The sequence below is a fragment of the Microcebus murinus genome, unplaced genomic scaffold (assembly GCF_040939455.1).
Source record: "Microcebus murinus isolate Inina unplaced genomic scaffold, M.murinus_Inina_mat1.0 scaf007_hap2_Mmur4.0, whole genome shotgun sequence".
Lineage (NCBI taxonomy): Eukaryota > Metazoa > Chordata > Mammalia > Primates > Cheirogaleidae > Microcebus > Microcebus murinus.
Genome location: NW_027438953.1, coordinates 1099030 through 1120150, shown reverse-complemented (window position 1 = coordinate 1120150; position 21121 = coordinate 1099030). Strand labels below are relative to the sequence as shown.

The 21121-nt window shown below is 64.5% G+C and overlaps 6 pseudogenes; all 6 read left to right on the top strand.

Moving 5' to 3' along the window:
* Positions 1-218: 218 nt before the first annotated feature.
* On the top strand, positions 219-340 carry LOC142866933 (uncharacterized; annotated as a pseudogene).
* Positions 341-3859: 3519 nt separating this feature from the next.
* Positions 3860-3981, top strand: LOC142866932 (uncharacterized; annotated as a pseudogene).
* Positions 3982-7503: 3522 nt separating this feature from the next.
* Positions 7504-7625, top strand: LOC142866931 (uncharacterized; annotated as a pseudogene).
* Positions 7626-11143: 3518 nt separating this feature from the next.
* LOC142866930 (uncharacterized) lies at positions 11144-11265 on the top strand (annotated as a pseudogene).
* Positions 11266-14781: 3516 nt separating this feature from the next.
* On the top strand, positions 14782-14903 carry LOC142866929 (uncharacterized; annotated as a pseudogene).
* Positions 14904-18422: 3519 nt separating this feature from the next.
* Positions 18423-18544, top strand: LOC142866928 (uncharacterized; annotated as a pseudogene).
* The last annotated feature ends 2577 nt before the right edge of the window (positions 18545-21121 follow it).

The following is a 21121-nucleotide window of genomic DNA, read 5'->3' as shown; positions in this document are numbered from 1 at the left end:
CGTGGAGGCGCATCGTGTCTGTTTGTGTGTGTGTGTGTGTGTGTGTGTGTAGACAGCCCCCCACCCCACCCCACCCCACCCCTCCCGGTCCCTCACCTCAGTCCTCCGGAGTCCGCCCGACCGGGCCGGCGAACTCCACAGGCCCGGCGCGGGTCAGCGTTATCCCTGGGAGGCGCGGTGAGGCTGGCCTCTTGAGCGGGGCAGGGGCGCCCTCCGCGGTCTACGGCCACACCACCCCGAACGCGCCCCATCTCGTCTGATCTCCGAAGCTAAGCAGCGTCGGGCCTGGTTAGTACTTGGATGGGAGAAGACCGCCTGGGAATCCCGGGTGCCCTAGGCTTTTTTTTTTTTTTTTTTTTGCCTGTTGCTCTGTCCCCTTGCTGGGAGCGCGGCGGGGTGGCGGTCCGGCGGATCACCCCCACCCTCAGCGCCCGCCGCGGTGCCTGCCGCCCCAGCCCGCACCGTGGGGCCTCCTCTTGTCCCAAGCCGGGACACCGCCGCCACGGGGCAGCATGCGTGCCATCTGGACTGTCAGGTCTCAGACCAAAGGTCTGGTCTGTGGGAACCGACACGCTGGAGGAAACCTCGAGAGTCTGAGAGGGGAGGGAGTTCCGGAAGGATTCCAGGATGTCACTTTGAGCGAGTATGTGACCAGAACCCGTCCCGTTGCTTTTGGGGTTCTATGGGCTACACGTAGGAATCTCTGGTGGTGGCACTGGAGGTTGGGGGATCCGGAGTCACACCCAGACCTGCTCGACAGGCCTCCTTTTACTTTTCTTTTCGGATTCATTTTCTTAGAAAGTGTCTCTTATCTCTATTATTGCATTTTCTTTTCTCTCTCTTTTCAAGCAGATGATGGGAGTACAAGTATTGAGGTGACATGTGTTGCCCGTGCCCCCCTCCCCCCTGTCTCCTTATTTATTTCTCATTTTCTCCCAGCGTATTGTGGGGGTACCGATGTTCAGGTCGGGTGCATTGCTCTTTCCCCGCCTCCCCCCTCGGGTCAGAGCTTCAAGTGCGCCCATCCCCCAGTCGGTGCGCACCCACCCCCTCCCTAATGGATGTGGATGCCCACCCCCTCCCCACGCCCGCCCGACACCCACCCGATGAAGGTGATTCCTCGCTGTCCACTTAGGCGTCCATCCGTTCGTACCAATTTGCCGGTGAGCGCGCGCACGCGGTGCTCGTGTGTCCGTTCTTGGGATACCTGGCCTACTGGAACGGGTTCCAGCTCTGGCCAGGAGAACACGAGAGGCGCCCTCTCACCGCTGCTCCTCACAGCCGAACGGCACTCCGTGGTGTCCACGCGCCGCATGTTATTAATGCACTCCTGGATGGATGGGCACTCGGGTCGCTTCCACATCTTTGCGATTGTGAATTGTGCCCTAACTGTCACCCTACCCCTTACCCAGCCCGTCTCCTCTGCCCCTGCCTGACGCGCTCCTCCCCCGCCAGGCCCGTCACTGTCCTCGGCCCCTGCCCCTGCCTGACCGGCCCCTTCCCGCCCCGGCCCGTCACCGTCACCGTCCTCTGCCCCTGCCTGACAGGCTCCTCCCCGCCCGGCCCACCACCTGGGCCACTGCCTGACTCGCTCCTCCCCGGCCAGGCCCGTCACTGTCCTGGGCCCCTGCCTGACCGGCTCCTTCCCGCCCGGCCTGTCACCGTCCCCGGCCCCTGCCTGACACGCTCCTCCCCGCCCGTCACCGTCCTCGGCCCCTGCCTGACCGGCTCCTCCGTCGCCTGGGCCTTCCAGGGGCTTGGTGTGGACGCTGCTTCCAGGAAGCCCTCCAGGAACCCGGCAGCAGGGCGGCCGCAGCAGTCTGGCGCAGGCATCGCTAAGTCGCCTGCCGGGGACGGGGACGTGCCCCGCTGTGCCGCGGGGGCCCAGCCTGGTGTCTTCCCTGAGGCCCTGGGGCTGCCGCTCCCCGCAAGGGGAGAGCCTCGGAGGTGGGGACCGCCTCCTGATGGGGACGTCCACGCAGCTCTCCACGTCGGACTCCGGGGCTCTCTGTCCTGCCTGAAGGCCCAGCTGGCCTGCGGGTCCTTAGAATGGCAGAAACATCCTCAAACTGATATTGCGAGTCCGGTGGTTGTCTGCACTTTTGTGCTGGGCACCCCAGGGAGGCCCAGGGGCTGGCTGGACAACGCGGTCTGCTCGGGTGCTTTGGAGGAGCAACCGATGCCCCTTGGACTTTGGTAGCAGCGTCTCAGGTGTCTCTGAGCCCTGCGCCATGTCGGGGAGGAGGCGGGAGGGGCCGCGACCTGCAGTCGTGTTCCCGGGGTGGCACGGCATGTGGCTTCCTCCACAGGCTGCTTGGCCTGGGCTCCCTGCACCTGGGCCTTTGGGGGACTGGCCCTGTTCTTGCCAACGCTTCCTGCAGGGACCCGGAGCTGGGAGGTGGCATCTCCCAGCCCTGGGCCGGGCAGAGCCCCAGCGGGCCATGCCCACAACCTCTCTCAGCACGGGTCCCCCAGAAGGCTCCTTTGGGACCGGGATTCTCCTGCGGGTGACTTCTTAAAGTCTGGCCCCTGGATGGAGGGGCACCGGGAGTAGAGGAGCCGGAAGCGGAAGGGGGTGCCCATGCGAGGGGACATTTTCAGGCCAAGTACCAGCTTCAGCCTGATCCTCCTGGGAACCCCGGGGTGTACGTCACACCTCCTGGTAGTCCCGCTCTGAGACAAGGAGCCGGGCTTCGCATTCCCACAGCAGCCAGTCGTGGGCTGAGGACACCTGGGGCCTTGGGGACTCCCTGGCTTCTCTTTGGATTACCATTTGGAGCTGCTTGGGAATCGTGCCGCCACACACACCCGAGTGCAGGTGTCTTCTGCACAGACTGCGGGCCTCGCGCTTCTGAATGCCACTGGCTCGCCACCCACCCACGGGTGAACCTGGTCAGGGTGCTTTCTCTAAGGAGCAGACTCTGATCCGGGCGGGCTACCGGTGTCTCTGTTTGCTCGTTTCTTTCTTCCATTTCGGGAAAGTCTGCCTTACTGGGTGTGGAAATCTCCTATGCCTTTCCTCGCCTATCCTGTCAGCTTTAAAATTCTCTTTCAGTTGCCACCCTCACAGATGGATTAGGAAACTCTTTTCGGTGCATTCATTAGTGAAATGACCTCAAGGAAGCTCGAATCCAATATCTAATCGCCGGCTTTTAGCAAGTCCACACCCGAGGGTGGCTGGGGTCCAATCCAGCCCCGGGCCAGGCCCAGGCCCCTTGGACTGGGCCACAGGAGGACACAGAGCAGGGTCCCGGCCCCCACGCTAGCGGTGCCGGCAGTTCTCCAAGGGGTTGGGGGTTTTCCAGAGGTAGGAGACGGAGGGGACTGATTTCTTCAGCGCCCCCCAAACCACCCCGCCCCACCCCAGCCATGGGACACATCCCGAGAGACGCCCCTACACTCGCTCCCCTCCCCCATGCGCTGTGCCCCAGCCCTGGCCCTGGGGAATAGGCGGCAGCCCACCCACGGGGCGGGGGCGCAGCTGACAGGGGTTGTGCGGGAGGGCGGCCCCTGGCTGGGGTCAAAGGGTGAGCGCGCGTGCGCAGTCAGCGGCGGCGCGCTGGGGGTGGGGGCGGGTAGGTGAAGGAGGCCAGGTGAGGAGAGGAGGGGGGCTGGAAGGTCTCCACCTTGGCGGGTCCAGCCGTGGAGGCGCATCGTGTCTGTTTGTGTGTGTGTGTGTGTGTGTGTGTGTAGACAGCCCCCCACCCCACCCCACCCCACCCCTCCCGGTCCCTCACCTCAGTCCTCCGGAGTCCGCCCGACCGGGCCGGCGAACTCCACAGGCCCGGCGCGGGTCAGCGTTATCCCTGGGAGGCGCGGTGAGGCTGGCCTCTTGAGCGGGGCAGGGGCGCCCTCCGCGGTCTACGGCCACACCACCCCGAACGCGCCCCATCTCGTCTGATCTCCGAAGCTAAGCAGCGTCGGGCCTGGTTAGTACTTGGATGGGAGAAGACCGCCTGGGAATCCCGGGTGCCCTAGGCTTTTTTTTTTTTTTTTTTTTTTTTTGCCTGTTGCTCTGTCCCCTTGCTGGGAGCGCGGCGGGGTGGCGGTCCGGCGGATCACCCCCACCCTCAGCGCCCGCCGCGGTGCCTGCCGCCCCAGCCCGCACCGTGGGGCCTCCTCTTGTCCCAAGCCGGGACACCGCCGCCACGGGGCAGCATGCGTGCCATCTGGACTGTCAGGTCTCAGACCAAAGGTCTGGTCTGTGGGAACCGACACGCTGGAGGAAACCTCGAGAGTCTGAGAGGGGAGGGAGTTCCGGAAGGATTCCAGGATGTCACTTTGAGCGAGTATGTGACCAGAACCCGTCCCGTTGCTTTTGGGGTTCTATGGGCTACACGTAGGAATCTCTGGTGGTGGCACTGGAGGTTGGGGGATCCGGAGTCACACCCAGACCTGCTCGACAGGCCTCCTTTTACTTTTCTTTTCGGATTCATTTTCTTAGAAAGTGTCTCTTATCTCTATTATTGCATTTTCTTTTCTCTCTCTTTTCAAGCAGATGATGGGAGTACAAGTATTGAGGTGACATGTGTTGCCCGTGCCCCCCTCCCCCCTGTCTCCTTATTTATTTCTCATTTTCTCCCAGCGTATTGTGGGGGTACCGATGTTCAGGTCGGGTGCATTGCTCTTTCCCCGCCTCCCCCCTCGGGTCAGAGCTTCAAGTGCGCCCATCCCCCAGTCGGTGCGCACCCACCCCCTCCCTAATGGATGTGGATGCCCACCCCCTCCCCACGCCCGCCCGACACCCACCCGATGAAGGTGATTCCTCGCTGTCCACTTAGGCGTCCATCCGTTCGTACCAATTTGCCGGTGAGCGCGCGCACGCGGTGCTCGTGTGTCCGTTCTTGGGATACCTGGCCTACTGGAACGGGTTCCAGCTCTGGCCAGGAGAACACGAGAGGCGCCCTCTCACCGCTGCTCCTCACAGCCGAACGGCACTCCGTGGTGTCCACGCGCCGCATGTTATTAATGCACTCCTGGATGGATGGGCACTCGGGTCGCTTCCACATCTTTGCGATTGTGAATTGTGCCCTAACTGTCACCCTACCCCTTACCCAGCCCGTCTCCTCTGCCCCTGCCTGACGCGCTCCTCCCCCGCCAGGCCCGTCACTGTCCTCGGCCCCTGCCCCTGCCTGACCGGCCCCTTCCCGCCCCGGCCCGTCACCGTCACCGTCCTCTGCCCCTGCCTGACAGGCTCCTCCCCGCCCGGCCCACCACCTGGGCCACTGCCTGACTCGCTCCTCCCCGGCCAGGCCCGTCACTGTCCTGGGCCCCTGCCTGACCGGCTCCTTCCCGCCCGGCCTGTCACCGTCCCCGGCCCCTGCCTGACACGCTCCTCCCCGCCCGTCACCGTCCTCGGCCCCTGCCTGACCGGCTCCTCCGTCGCCTGGGCCTTCCAGGGGCTTGGTGTGGACGCTGCTTCCAGGAAGCCCTCCAGGAACCCGGCAGCAGGGCGGCCGCAGCAGTCTGGCGCAGGCATCGCTAAGTCGCCTGCCGGGGACGGGGACGTGCCCCGCTGTGCCGCGGGGGCCCAGCCTGGTGTCTTCCCTGAGGCCCTGGGGCTGCCGCTCCCCGCAAGGGGAGAGCCTCGGAGGTGGGGACCGCCTCCTGATGGGGACGTCCACGCAGCTCTCCACGTCGGACTCCGGGGCTCTCTGTCCTGCCTGAAGGCCCAGCTGGCCTGCGGGTCCTTAGAATGGCAGAAACATCCTCAAACTGATATTGCGAGTCCGGTGGTTGTCTGCACTTTTGTGCTGGGCACCCCAGGGAGGCCCAGGGGCTGGCTGGACAACGCGGTCTGCTCGGGTGCTTTGGAGGAGCAACCGATGCCCCTTGGACTTTGGTAGCAGCGTCTCAGGTGTCTCTGAGCCCTGCGCCATGTCGGGGAGGAGGCGGGAGGGGCCGCGACCTGCAGTCGTGTTCCCGGGGTGGCACGGCATGTGGCTTCCTCCACAGGCTGCTTGGCCTGGGCTCCCTGCACCTGGGCCTTTGGGGGACTGGCCCTGTTCTTGCCAACGCTTCCTGCAGGGACCCGGAGCTGGGAGGTGGCATCTCCCAGCCCTGGGCCGGGCAGAGCCCCAGCGGGCCATGCCCACAACCTCTCTCAGCACGGGTCCCCCAGAAGGCTCCTTTGGGACCGGGATTCTCCTGCGGGTGACTTCTTAAAGTCTGGCCCCTGGATGGAGGGGCACCGGGAGTAGAGGAGCCGGAAGCGGAAGGGGGTGCCCATGCGAGGGGACATTTTCAGGCCAAGTACCAGCTTCAGCCTGATCCTCCTGGGAACCCCGGGGTGTACGTCACACCTCCTGGTAGTCCCGCTCTGAGACAAGGAGCCGGGCTTCGCATTCCCACAGCAGCCAGTCGTGGGCTGAGGACACCTGGGGCCTTGGGGACTCCCTGGCTTCTCTTTGGATTACCATTTGGAGCTGCTTGGGAATCGTGCCGCCACACACACCCGAGTGCAGGTGTCTTCTGCACAGACTGCGGGCCTCGCGCTTCTGAATGCCACTGGCTCGCCACCCACCCACGGGTGAACCTGGTCAGGGTGCTTTCTCTAAGGAGCAGACTCTGATCCGGGCGGGCTACCGGTGTCTCTGTTTGCTCGTTTCTTTCTTCCATTTCGGGAAAGTCTTCCTTACTGGGTGTGGAAATCTCCTATGCCTTTCCTCGCCTATCCTGTCAGCTTTAAAATTCTCTTTCAGTTGCCACCCTCACAGATGGATTAGGAAACTCTTTTCGGTGCATTCATTAGTGAAATGACCTCAAGGAAGCTCGAATCCAATATCTAATCGCCGGCTTTTAGCAAGTCCACACCCGAGGGTGGCTGGGGTCCAATCCAGCCCCGGGCCAGGCCCAGGCCCCTTGGACTGGGCCACAGGAGGACACAGAGCAGGGTCCCGGCCCCCACGCTAGCGGTGCCGGCAGTTCTCCAAGGGGTTGGGGGTTTTCCAGAGGTAGGAGACGGAGGGGACTGATTTCTTCAGCGCCCCCCAAACCACCCCGCCCCACCCCAGCCATGGGACACATCCCGAGAGACGCCCCTACACTCGCTCCCCTCCCCCATGCGCTGTGCCCCAGCCCTGGCCCTGGGGAATAGGCGGCAGCCCACCCACGGGGCGGGGGCGCAGCTGACAGGGGTTGTGCGGGAGGGCGGCCCCTGGCTGGGGTCAAAGGGTGAGCGCGCGTGCGCAGTCAGCGGCGGCGCGCTGGGGGTGGGGGCGGGTAGGTGAAGGAGGCGAGGTGAGGAGAGGAGGGGGGCTGGAAGGTCTCCACCTTGGCGGGTCCAGCCGTGGAGGCGCATCGTGTCTGTGTGTGTGTGTGTGTGTGTGTGTGTGTAGACAGCCCCCCACCCCACCCCACCCCACCCCTCCCGGTCCCTCACCTCAGTCCTCCGGAGTCCGCCCGACCGGGCCGGCGAACTCCACAGGCCCGGCGCGGGTCAGCGTTATCCCTGGGAGGCGCGGTGAGGCTGGCCTCTTGAGCGGGGCAGGGGCGCCCTCCGCGGTCTACGGCCACACCACCCCGAACGCGCCCCATCTCGTCTGATCTCCGAAGCTAAGCAGCGTCGGGCCTGGTTAGTACTTGGATGGGAGAAGACCGCCTGGGAATCCCGGGTGCCCTAGGCTTTTTTTTTTTTTTTTTTTGCCTGTTGCTCTGTCCCCTTGCTGGGAGCGCGGCGGGGTGGCGGTCCGGCGGATCACCCCCACCCTCAGCGCCCGCCGCGGTGCCTGCCGCCCCAGCCCGCACCGTGGGGCCTCCTCTTGTCCCAAGCCGGGACACCGCCGCCACGGGGCAGCATGCGTGCCATCTGGACTGTCAGGTCTCAGACCAAAGGTCTGGTCTGTGGGAACCGACACGCTGGAGGAAACCTCGAGAGTCTGAGAGGGGAGGGAGTTCCGGAAGGATTCCAGGATGTCACTTTGAGCGAGTATGTGACCAGAACCCGTCCCGTTGCTTTTGGGGTTCTATGGGCTACACGTAGGAATCTCTGGTGGTGGCACTGGAGGTTGGGGGATCCGGAGTCACACCCAGACCTGCTCGACAGGCCTCCTTTTACTTTTCTTTTCGGATTCATTTTCTTAGAAAGTGTCTCTTATCTCTATTATTGCATTTTCTTTTCTCTCTCTTTTCAAGCAGATGATGGGAGTACAAGTATTGAGGTGACATGTGTTGCCCGTGCCCCCCTCCCCCCTGTCTCCTTATTTATTTCTCATTTTCTCCCAGCGTATTGTGGGGGTACCGATGTTCAGGTCGGGTGCATTGCTCTTTCCCCGCCTCCCCCCTCGGGTCAGAGCTTCAAGTGCGCCCATCCCCCAGTCGGTGCGCACCCACCCCCTCCCTAATGGATGTGGATGCCCACCCCCTCCCCACGCCCGCCCGACACCCACCCGATGAAGGTGATTCCTCGCTGTCCACTTAGGCGTCCATCCGTTCGTACCAATTTGCCGGTGAGCGCGCGCACGCGGTGCTCGTGTGTCCGTTCTTGGGATACCTGGCCTACTGGAACGGGTTCCAGCTCTGGCCAGGAGAACACGAGAGGCGCCCTCTCACCGCTGCTCCTCACAGCCGAACGGCACTCCGTGGTGTCCACGCGCCGCATGTTATTAATGCACTCCTGGATGGATGGGCACTCGGGTCGCTTCCACATCTTTGCGATTGTGAATTGTGCCCTAACTGTCACCCTACCCCTTACCCAGCCCGTCTCCTCTGCCCCTGCCTGACGCGCTCCTCCCCCGCCAGGCCCGTCACTGTCCTCGGCCCCTGCCCCTGCCTGACCGGCCCCTTCCCGCCCCGGCCCGTCACCGTCACCGTCCTCTGCCCCTGCCTGACAGGCTCCTCCCCGCCCGGCCCACCACCTGGGCCACTGCCTGACTCGCTCCTCCCCGGCCAGGCCCGTCACTGTCCTGGGCCCCTGCCTGACCGGCTCCTTCCCGCCCGGCCTGTCACCGTCCCCGGCCCCTGCCTGACACGCTCCTCCCCGCCCGTCACCGTCCTCGGCCCCTGCCTGACCGGCTCCTCCGTCGCCTGGGCCTTCCAGGGGCTTGGTGTGGACGCTGCTTCCAGGAAGCCCTCCAGGAACCCGGCAGCAGGGCGGCCGCAGCAGTCTGGCGCAGGCATCGCTAAGTCGCCTGCCGGGGACGGGGACGTGCCCCGCTGTGCCGCGGGGGCCCAGCCTGGTGTCTTCCCTGAGGCCCTGGGGCTGCCGCTCCCCGCAAGGGGAGAGCCTCGGAGGTGGGGACCGCCTCCTGATGGGGACGTCCACGCAGCTCTCCACGTCGGACTCCGGGGCTCTCTGTCCTGCCTGAAGGCCCAGCTGGCCTGCGGGTCCTTAGAATGGCAGAAACATCCTCAAACTGATATTGCGAGTCCGGTGGTTGTCTGCACTTTTGTGCTGGGCACCCCAGGGAGGCCCAGGGGCTGGCTGGACAACGCGGTCTGCTCGGGTGCTTTGGAGGAGCAACCGATGCCCCTTGGACTTTGGTAGCAGCGTCTCAGGTGTCTCTGAGCCCTGCGCCATGTCGGGGAGGAGGCGGGAGGGGCCGCGACCTGCAGTCGTGTTCCCGGGGTGGCACGGCATGTGGCTTCCTCCACAGGCTGCTTGGCCTGGGCTCCCTGCACCTGGGCCTTTGGGGGACTGGCCCTGTTCTTGCCAACGCTTCCTGCAGGGACCCGGAGCTGGGAGGTGGCATCTCCCAGCCCTGGGCCGGGCAGAGCCCCAGCGGGCCATGCCCACAACCTCTCTCAGCACGGGTCCCCCAGAAGGCTCCTTTGGGACCGGGATTCTCCTGCGGGTGACTTCTTAAAGTCTGGCCCCTGGATGGAGGGGCACCGGGAGTAGAGGAGCCGGAAGCGGAAGGGGGTGCCCATGCGAGGGGACATTTTCAGGCCAAGTACCAGCTTCAGCCTGATCCTCCTGGGAACCCCGGGGTGTACGTCACACCTCCTGGTAGTCCCGCTCTGAGACAAGGAGCCGGGCTTCGCATTCCCACAGCAGCCAGTCGTGGGCTGAGGACACCTGGGGCCTTGGGGACTCCCTGGCTTCTCTTTGGATTACCATTTGGAGCTGCTTGGGAATCGTGCCGCCACACACACCCGAGTGCAGGTGTCTTCTGCACAGACTGCGGGCCTCGCGCTTCTGAATGCCACTGGCTCGCCACCCACCCACGGGTGAACCTGGTCAGGGTGCTTTCTCTAAGGAGCAGACTCTGATCCGGGCGGGCTACCGGTGTCTCTGTTTGCTCGTTTCTTTCTTCCATTTCGGGAAAGTCTTCCTTACTGGGTGTGGAAATCTCCTATGCCTTTCCTCGCCTATCCTGTCAGCTTTAAAATTCTCTTTCAGTTGCCACCCTCACAGATGGATTAGGAAACTCTTTTCGGTGCATTCATTAGTGAAATGACCTCAAGGAAGCTCGAATCCAATATCTAATCGCCGGCTTTTAGCAAGTCCACACCCGAGGGTGGCTGGGGTCCAATCCAGCCCCGGGCCAGGCCCAGGCCCCTTGGACTGGGCCACAGGAGGACACAGAGCAGGGTCCCGGCCCCCACGCTAGCGGTGCCGGCAGTTCTCCAAGGGGTTGGGGGTTTTCCAGAGGTAGGAGACGGAGGGGACTGATTTCTTCAGCGCCCCCCAAACCACCCCGCCCCACCCCAGCCATGGGACACATCCCGAGAGACGCCCCTACACTCGCTCCCCTCCCCCATGCGCTGTGCCCCAGCCCTGGCCCTGGGGAATAGGCGGCAGCCCACCCACGGGGCGGGGGCGCAGCTGACAGGGGTTGTGCGGGAGGGCGGCCCCTGGCTGGGGTCAAAGGGTGAGCGCGCGTGCGCAGTCAGCGGCGGCGCGCTGGGGGTGGGGGCGGGTAGGTGAAGGAGGCGAGGTGAGGAGAGGAGGGGGGCTGGAAGGTCTCCACCTTGGCGGGTCCAGCCGTGGAGGCGCATCGTGTCTGTTTGTGTGTGTGTGTGTGTGTGTGTGTGTAGACAGCCCCCCACCCCACCCCACCCCACCCCTCCCGGTCCCTCACCTCAGTCCTCCGGAGTCCGCCCGACCGGGCCGGCGAACTCCACAGGCCCGGCGCGGGTCAGCGTTATCCCTGGGAGGCGCGGTGAGGCTGGCCTCTTGAGCGGGGCAGGGGCGCCCTCCGCGGTCTACGGCCACACCACCCCGAACGCGCCCCATCTCGTCTGATCTCCGAAGCTAAGCAGCGTCGGGCCTGGTTAGTACTTGGATGGGAGAAGACCGCCTGGGAATCCCGGGTGCCCTAGGCTTTTTTTTTTTTTTTTTTTGCCTGTTGCTCTGTCCCCTTGCTGGGAGCGCGGCGGGGTGGCGGTCCGGCGGATCACCCCCACCCTCAGCGCCCGCCGCGGTGCCTGCCGCCCCAGCCCGCACCGTGGGGCCTCCTCTTGTCCCAAGCCGGGACACCGCCGCCACGGGGCAGCATGCGTGCCATCTGGACTGTCAGGTCTCAGACCAAAGGTCTGGTCTGTGGGAACCGACACGCTGGAGGAAACCTCGAGAGTCTGAGAGGGGAGGGAGTTCCGGAAGGATTCCAGGATGTCACTTTGAGCGAGTATGTGACCAGAACCCGTCCCGTTGCTTTTGGGGTTCTATGGGCTACACGTAGGAATCTCTGGTGGTGGCACTGGAGGTTGGGGGATCCGGAGTCACACCCAGACCTGCTCGACAGGCCTCCTTTTACTTTTCTTTTCGGATTCATTTTCTTAGAAAGTGTCTCTTATCTCTATTATTGCATTTTCTTTTCTCTCTCTTTTCAAGCAGATGATGGGAGTACAAGTATTGAGGTGACATGTGTTGCCCGTGCCCCCCTCCCCCCTGTCTCCTTATTTATTTCTCATTTTCTCCCAGCGTATTGTGGGGGTACCGATGTTCAGGTCGGGTGCATTGCTCTTTCCCCGCCTCCCCCCTCGGGTCAGAGCTTCAAGTGCGCCCATCCCCCAGTCGGTGCGCACCCACCCCCTCCCTAATGGATGTGGATGCCCACCCCCTCCCCACGCCCGCCCGACACCCACCCGATGAAGGTGATTCCTCGCTGTCCACTTAGGCGTCCATCCGTTCGTACCAATTTGCCGGTGAGCGCGCGCACGCGGTGCTCGTGTGTCCGTTCTTGGGATACCTGGCCTACTGGAACGGGTTCCAGCTCTGGCCAGGAGAACACGAGAGGCGCCCTCTCACCGCTGCTCCTCACAGCCGAACGGCACTCCGTGGTGTCCACGCGCCGCATGTTATTAATGCACTCCTGGATGGATGGGCACTCGGGTCGCTTCCACATCTTTGCGATTGTGAATTGTGCCCTAACTGTCACCCTACCCCTTACCCAGCCCGTCTCCTCTGCCCCTGCCTGACGCGCTCCTCCCCCGCCAGGCCCGTCACTGTCCTCGGCCCCTGCCCCTGCCTGACCGGCCCCTTCCCGCCCCGGCCCGTCACCGTCACCGTCCTCTGCCCCTGCCTGACAGGCTCCTCCCCGCCCGGCCCACCACCTGGGCCACTGCCTGACTCGCTCCTCCCCGGCCAGGCCCGTCACTGTCCTGGGCCCCTGCCTGACCGGCTCCTTCCCGCCCGGCCTGTCACCGTCCCCGGCCCCTGCCTGACACGCTCCTCCCCGCCCGTCACCGTCCTCGGCCCCTGCCTGACCGGCTCCTCCGTCGCCTGGGCCTTCCAGGGGCTTGGTGTGGACGCTGCTTCCAGGAAGCCCTCCAGGAACCCGGCAGCAGGGCGGCCGCAGCAGTCTGGCGCAGGCATCGCTAAGTCGCCTGCCGGGGACGGGGACGTGCCCCGCTGTGCCGCGGGGGCCCAGCCTGGTGTCTTCCCTGAGGCCCTGGGGCTGCCGCTCCCCGCAAGGGGAGAGCCTCGGAGGTGGGGACCGCCTCCTGATGGGGACGTCCACGCAGCTCTCCACGTCGGACTCCGGGGCTCTCTGTCCTGCCTGAAGGCCCAGCTGGCCTGCGGGTCCTTAGAATGGCAGAAACATCCTCAAACTGATATCGCGAGTCCGGTGGTTGTCTGCACTTTTGTGCTGGGCACCCCAGGGAGGCCCAGGGGCTGGCTGGACAACGCGGTCTGCTCGGGTGCTTTGGAGGAGCAACCGATGCCCCTTGGACTTTGGTAGCAGCGTCTCAGGTGTCTCTGAGCCCTGCGCCATGTCGGGGAGGAGGCGGGAGGGGCCGCGACCTGCAGTCGTGTTCCCGGGGTGGCACGGCATGTGGCTTCCTCCACAGGCTGCTTGGCCTGGGCTCCCTGCACCTGGGCCTTTGGGGGACTGGCCCTGTTCTTGCCAACGCTTCCTGCAGGGACCCGGAGCTGGGAGGTGGCATCTCCCAGCCCTGGGCCGGGCAGAGCCCCAGCGGGCCATGCCCACAACCTCTCTCAGCACGGGTCCCCCAGAAGGCTCCTTTGGGACCGGGATTCTCCTGCGGGTGACTTCTTAAAGTCTGGCCCCTGGATGGAGGGGCACCGGGAGTAGAGGAGCCGGAAGCGGAAGGGGGTGCCCATGCGAGGGGACATTTTCAGGCCAAGTACCAGCTTCAGCCTGATCCTCCTGGGAACCCCGGGGTGTACGTCACACCTCCTGGTAGTCCCGCTCTGAGACAAGGAGCCGGGCTTCGCATTCCCACAGCAGCCAGTCGTGGGCTGAGGACACCTGGGGCCTTGGGGACTCCCTGGCTTCTCTTTGGATTACCATTTGGAGCTGCTTGGGAATCGTGCCGCCACACACACCCGAGTGCAGGTGTCTTCTGCACAGACTGCGGGCCTCGCGCTTCTGAATGCCACTGGCTCGCCACCCACCCACGGGTGAACCTGGTCAGGGTGCTTTCTCTAAGGAGCAGACTCTGATCCGGGCGGGCTACCGGTGTCTCTGTTTGCTCGTTTCTTTCTTCCATTTCGGGAAAGTCTTCCTTACTGGGTGTGGAAATCTCCTATGCCTTTCCTCGCCTATCCTGTCAGCTTTAAAATTCTCTTTCAGTTGCCACCCTCACAGATGGATTAGGAAACTCTTTTCGGTGCATTCATTAGTGAAATGACCTCAAGGAAGCTCGAATCCAATATCTAATCGCCGGCTTTTAGCAAGTCCACACCCGAGGGTGGCTGGGGTCCAATCCAGCCCCGGGCCAGGCCCAGGCCCCTTGGACTGGGCCACAGGAGGACACAGAGCAGGGTCCCGGCCCCCACGCTAGCGGTGCCGGCAGTTCTCCAAGGGGTTGGGGGTTTTCCAGAGGTAGGAGACGGAGGGGACTGATTTCTTCAGCGCCCCCCAAACCACCCCGCCCCACCCCAGCCATGGGACACATCCCGACAGACGCCCCTACACTCGCTCCCCTCCCCCATGCGCTGTGCCCCAGCCCTGGCCCTGGGGAATAGGCGGCAGCCCACCCACGGGGCGGGGGCGCAGCTGACAGGGGTTGTGCGGGAGGGCGGCCCCTGGCTGGGGTCAAAGGGTGAGCGCGCGTGCGCAGTCAGCGGCGGCGCGCTGGGGGTGGGGGCGGGTAGGTGAAGGAGGCCAGGTGAGGAGAGGAGGGGGGCTGGAAGGTCTCCACCTTGGCGGGTCCAGCCGTGGAGGCGCATCGTGTCTGTTTGTGTGTGTGTGTGTGTGTGTGTGTAGACAGCCACCCACCCCACCCCACCCCACCCCTCCCGGTCCCTCACCTCAGTCCTCCGGAGTCCGCCCGACCGGGCCGGCGAACTCCACAGGCCCGGCGCGGGTCAGCGTTATCCCTGGGAGGCGCGGTGAGGCTGGCCTCTTGAGCGGGGCAGGGGCGCCCTCCGCGGTCTACGGCCACACCACCCCGAACGCGCCCCATCTCGTCTGATCTCCGAAGCTAAGCAGCGTCGGGCCTGGTTAGTACTTGGATGGGAGAAGACCGCCTGGGAATCCCGGGTGCCCTAGGCTTTTTTTTTTTTTTTTTTTTGCCTGTTGCTCTGTCCCCTTGCTGGGAGCGCGGCGGGGTGGCGGTCCGGCGGATCACCCCCACCCTCAGCGCCCGCCGCGGTGCCTGCCGCCCCAGCCCGCACCGTGGGGCCTCCTCTTGTCCCAAGCCGGGACACCGCCGCCACGGGGCAGCATGCGTGCCATCTGGACTGTCAGGTCTCAGACCAAAGGTCTGGTCTGTGGGAACCGACACGCTGGAGGAAACCTCGAGAGTCTGAGAGGGGAGGGAGTTCCGGAAGGATTCCAGGATGTCACTTTGAGCGAGTATGTGACCAGAACCCGTCCCGTTGCTTTTGGGGTTCTATGGGCTACACGTAGGAATCTCTGGTGGTGGCACTGGAGGTTGGGGGATCCGGAGTCACACCCAGACCTGCTCGACAGGCCTCCTTTTACTTTTCTTTTCGGATTCATTTTCTTAGAAAGTGTCTCTTATCTCTATTATTGCATTTTCTTTTCTCTCTCTTTTCAAGCAGATGATGGGAGTACAAGTATTGAGGTGACATGTGTTGCCCGTGCCCCCCTCCCCCCTGTCTCCTTATTTATTTCTCATTTTCTCCCAGCGTATTGTGGGGGTACCGATGTTCAGGTCGGGTGCATTGCTCTTTCCCCGCCTCCCCCCTCGGGTCAGAGCTTCAAGTGCGCCCATCCCCCAGTCGGTGCGCACCCACCCCCTCCCTAATGGATGTGGATGCCCACCCCCTCCCCACGCCCGCCCGACACCCACCCGATGAAGGTGATTCCTCGCTGTCCACTTAGGCGTCCATCCGTTCGTACCAATTTGCCGGTGAGCGCGCGCACGCGGTGCTCGTGTGTCCGTTCTTGGGATACCTGGCCTACTGGAACGGGTTCCAGCTCTGGCCAGGAGAACACGAGAGGCGCCCTCTCACCGCTGCTCCTCACAGCCGAACGGCACTCCGTGGTGTCCACGCGCCGCATGTTATTAATGCACTCCTGGATGGATGGGCACTCGGGTCGCTTCCACATCTTTGCGATTGTGAATTGTGCCCTAACTGTCACCCTACCCCTTACCCAGCCCGTCTCCTCTGCCCCTGCCTGACGCGCTCCTCCCCCGCCAGGCCCGTCACTGTCCTCGGCCCCTGCCCCTGCCTGACCGGCCCCTTCCCGCCCCGGCCCGTCACCGTCACCGTCCTCTGCCCCTGCCTGACAGGCTCCTCCCCGCCCGGCCCACCACCTGGGCCACTGCCTGACTCGCTCCTCCCCGGCCAGGCCCGTCACTGTCCTGGGCCCCTGCCTGACCGGCTCCTTCCCGCCCGGCCTGTCACCGTCCCCGGCCCCTGCCTGACACGCTCCTCCCCGCCCGTCACCGTCCTCGGCCCCTGCCTGACCGGCTCCTCCGTCGCCTGGGCCTTCCAGGGGCTTGGTGTGGACGCTGCTTCCAGGAAGCCCTCCAGGAACCCGGCAGCAGGGCGGCCGCAGCAGTCTGGCGCAGGCATCGCTAAGTCGCCTGCCGGGGACGGGGACGTGCCCCGCTGTGCCGCGGGGGCCCAGCCTGGTGTCTTCCCTGAGGCCCTGGGGCTGCCGCTCCCCGCAAGGGGAGAGCCTCGGAGGTGGGGACCGCCTCCTGATGGGGACGTCCACGCAGCTCTCCACGTCGGACTCCGGGGCTCTCTGTCCTGCCTGAAGGCCCAGCTGGCCTGCGGGTCCTTAGAATGGCAGAAACATCCTCAAACTGATATGGCGAGTCCGGTGGTTGTCTGCACTTTTGTGCTGGGCACCCCAGGGAGGCCCAGGGGCTGGCTGGACAACGCGGTCTGCTCGGGTGCTTTGGAGGAGCAACCGATGCCCCTTGGACTTTGGTAGCAGCGTCTCAGGTGTCTCTGAGCCCTGCGCCATGTCGGGGAGGAGGCGGGAGGGGCCGCGACCTGCAGTCGTGTTCCCGGGGTGGCACGGCATGTGGCTTCCTCCACAGGCTGCTTGGCCTGGGCTCCCTGCACCTGGGCCTTTGGGGGACTGGCCCTGTTCTTGCCAACGCTTCCTGCAGGGACCCGGAGCTGGGAGGTGGCATCTCCCAGCCCTGGGCCGGGCAGAGCCCCAGCGGGCCATGCCCACAACCTCTCTCAGCACGGGTCCCCCAGAAGGCTCCTTTGGGACCGGGATTCTCCTGCGGGTGACTTCTTAAAGTCTGGCCCCTGGATGGAGGGGCACCGGGAGTAGAGGAGCCGGAAGCGGAAGGGGGTGCCCATGCGAGGGGACATTTTCAGGCCAAGTACCAGCTTCAGCCTGATCCTCCTGGGAACCCCGGGGTGTACGTCACACCTCCTGGTAGTCCCGCTCTGAGACAAGGAGCCGGGCTTCGCATTCCCACAGCAGCCAGTCGTGGGCTGAGGACACCTGGGGCCTTGGGAACTCCCTGGCTTCTCTTTGGATTACCATTTGGAGCTGCTTGGGAATCGTGCCGCCACACACACCCGAGTGCAGGTGTCTTCTGCACAGACTGCGGGCCTCGCGCTTCTGAATGCCACTGGCTCGCCACCCACCCACGGGTGAACCTGGTCAGGGTGCTTTCTCTAAGGAGCAGACTCTGATCCGGGCGGGCTACCGGTGTCTCTGTTTGCTCGTTTCTTTCTTCCATTTCGGGAAAGTCTTCCTTACTGGGTGTGGAAATCTCCTATGCCTTTCCTCGCCTATCCTGTCAGCTTTAAAATTCTCTTTCAGTTGCCACCCTCACAGATGGATTAGGAAACTCTTTTCGGTGCATTCATTAGTGAAATGACCTCAAGGAAGCTCGAATCCAATATCTAATCGCCGGCTTTTAGCAAGTCCACACCCGAGGGTGGCTGGGGTCCAATCCAGCCCCGGGCCAGGCCCAGGCCCCTTGGACTGGGCCACAGGAGGACACAGAGCAGGGTCCCGGCCCCCACGCTAGCGGTGCCGGCAGTTCTCCAAGGGGTTGGGGGTTTTCCAGAGGTAGGAGACGGAGGGGACTGATTTCTTCAGCGCCCCCCAAACCACCCCGCCCCACCCCAGCCATGGGACACATCCCGAGAGACGCCCCTACACTCGCTCCCCTCCCCCATGCGCTGTGCCCCAGCCCTGGCCCTGGGGAATAGGCGGCAGCCCACCCACGGGGCGGGGGCGCAGCTGACAGGGGTTGTGCGGGAGGGCGGCCCCTGGCTGGGGTCAAAGGGTGAGCGCGCGTGCGCAGTCAGCGGCGGCGCGCTGGGGGTGGGGGCGGGTAGGTGAAGGAGGCGAGGTGAGGAGAGGAGGGGGGCTGGAAGGTCTCCACCTTGGCGGGTCCAGCCGTGGAGGCGCATCGTGTCTGTTTGTGTGTGTGTGTGTGTGTGTGTGTGTAGACAGCCCCCCACCCCACCCCACCCCACCCCTCCCGGTCCCTCACCTCAGTCCTCCGGAGTCCGCCCGACCGGGCCGGCGAACTCCACAGGCCCGGCGCGGGTCAGCGTTATCCCTGGGAGGCGCGGTGAGGCTGGCCTCTTGAGCGGGGCAGGGGCGCCCTCCGCGGTCTACGGCCACACCACCCCGAACGCGCCCCATCTCGTCTGATCTCCGAAGCTAAGCAGCGTCGGGCCTGGTTAGTACTTGGATGGGAGAAGACCGCCTGGGAATCCCGGGTGCCCTAGGCTTTTTTTTTTTTTTTTTTTTGCCTGTTGCTCTGTCCCCTTGCTGGGAGCGCGGCGGGGTGGCGGTCCGGCGGATCACCCCCACCCTCAGCGCCCGCCGCGGTGCCTGCCGCCCCAGCCCGCACCGTGGGGCCTCCTCTTGTCCCAAGCCTGGACACCGCCGCCACGGGGCAGCATGCGTGCCATCTGGACTGTCAGGTCTCAGACCAAAGGTCTGGTCTGTGGGAACCGACACGCTGGAGGAAACCTCGAGAGTCTGAGAGGGGAGGGAGTTCCGGAAGGATTCCAGGATGTCACTTTGAGCGAGTATGTGACCAGAACCCGTCCCGTTGCTTTTGGGGTTCTATGGGCTACACGTAGGAATCTCTGGTGGTGGCACTGGAGGTTGGGGGATCCGGAGTCACACCCAGACCTGCTCGACAGGCCTCCTTTTACTTTTCTTTTCGGATTCATTTTCTTAGAAAGTGTCTCTTATCTCTATTATTGCATTTTCTTTTCTCTCTCTTTTCAAGCAGATGATGGGAGTACAAGTATTGAGGTGACATGTGTTGCCCGTGCCCCCCTCCCCCCTGTCTCCTTATTTATTTCTCATTTTCTCCCAGCGTATTGTGGGGGTACCGATGTTCAGGTCGGGTGCATTGCTCTTTCCCCGCCTCCCCCCTCGGGTCAGAGCTTCAAGTGCGCCCATCCCCCAGTCGGTGCGCACCCACCCCCTCCCTAATGGATGTGGATGCCCACCCCCTCCCCACGCCCGCCCGACACCCACCCGATGAAGGTGATTCCTCGCTGTCCACTTAGGCGTCCATCCGTTCGTACCAATTTGCCGGTGAGCGCGCGCACGCGGTGCTCGTGTGTCCGTTCTTGGGATACCTGGCCTACTGGAACGGGTTCCAGCTCTGGCCAGGAGAACACGAGAGGCGCCCTCTCACCGCTGCTCCTCACAGCCGAACGGCACTCCGTGGTGTCCACGCGCCGCATGTTATTAATGCACTCCTGGATGGATGGGCACTCGGGTCGCTTCCACATCTTTGCGATTGTGAATTGTGCCCTAACTGTCACCCTACCCCTTACCCAGCCCGTCTCCTCTGCCCCTGCCTGACGCGCTCCTCCCCCGCCAGGCCCGTCACTGTCCTCGGCCCCTGCCCCTGCCTGACCGGCCCCTTCCCGCCCCGGCCCGTCACCGTCACCGTCCTCTGCCCCTGCCTGACAGGCTCCTCCCCGCCCGGCCCACCACCTGGGCCACTGCCTGACTCGCTCCTCCCCGGCCAGGCCCGTCACTGTCCTGGGCCCCTGCCTGACCGGCTCCTTCCCGCCCGGCCTGTCACCGTCCCCGGCCCCTGCCTGACACGCTCCTCCCCGCCCGTCACCGTCCTCGGCCCCTGCCTGACCGGCTCCTCCGTCGCCTGGGCCTTCCAGGGGCTTGGTGTGGACGCTGCTTCCAGGAAGCCCTCCAGGAACCCGGCAGCAGGGCGGCCGCAGCAGTCTGGCGCAGGCATCGCTAAGTCGCCTGCCGGGGACGGGGACGTGCCCCGCTGTGCCGCGGGGGCCCAGCCTGGTGTCTTCCCTGAGGCCCTGGGGCTGCCGCTCCCCGCAAGGGGAGAGCCTCGGAGGTGGGGACCGCCTCCTGATGGGGACGTCCACGCAGCTCTCCACGTCGGACTCCGGGGCTCTCTGTCCTGCCTGAAGGCCCAGCTGGCCTGCGGGTCCTTAGAATGGCAGAAACATCCTCAAACTGATATTGCGAGTCCGGTGGTTGTCTGCACTTTTGTGCTGGGCACCCCAGGGAGGCCCAGGGGCTGGCTGGACAACGCGGTCTGCTCGGGTGCTTTGGAGGAGCAACCGATGCCCCTTGGACTTTGGTAGCAGCGTCTCAGGTGTCTCTGAGCCCTGCGCCATGTCGGGGAGGAGGCGGGAGGGGCCGCGACCTGCAGTCGTGTTCCCGGGGTGGCACGGCATGTGGCTTCCTCCACAGGCTGCTTGGCCTGGGCTCCCTGCACCTGGGCCTTTGGGGGACTGGCCCTGTTCTTGCCAACGCTTCCTGCAGGGACCCGGAGCTGGGAGGTGGCATCTCCCAGCCCTGGGCCGGGCAGAGCCCCAGCGGGCCATGCCCACAACCTCTCTCAGCACGGGTCCCCCAGAAGGCTCCTTTGGGACCGGGATTCTCCTGCGGGTGACTTCTTAAAGTCTGGCCCCTGGATGGAGGGGCACCGGGAGTAGAGGAGCCGGAAGCGGAAGGGGGTGCCCATGCGAGGGGACATTTTCAGGCCAAGTACCAGCTTCAGCCTGATCCTCCTGGGAACCCCGGGGTGTACGTCACACCTCCTGGTAGTCCCGCTCTGAGACAAGGAGCCGGGCTTCGCATTCCCACAGCAGCCAGTCGTGGGCTGAGGACACCTGGGGCCTTGGGGACTCCCTGGCTTCTCTTTGGATTACCATTTGGAGCTGCTTGGGAATCGTGCCGCCACACACACCCGAGTGCAGGTGTCTTCTGCACAGACTGCGGGCCTCGCGCTTCTGAATGCCACTGGCTCGCCACCCACCCACGGGTGAACCTGGTCAGGGTGCTTTCTCTAAGGAGCA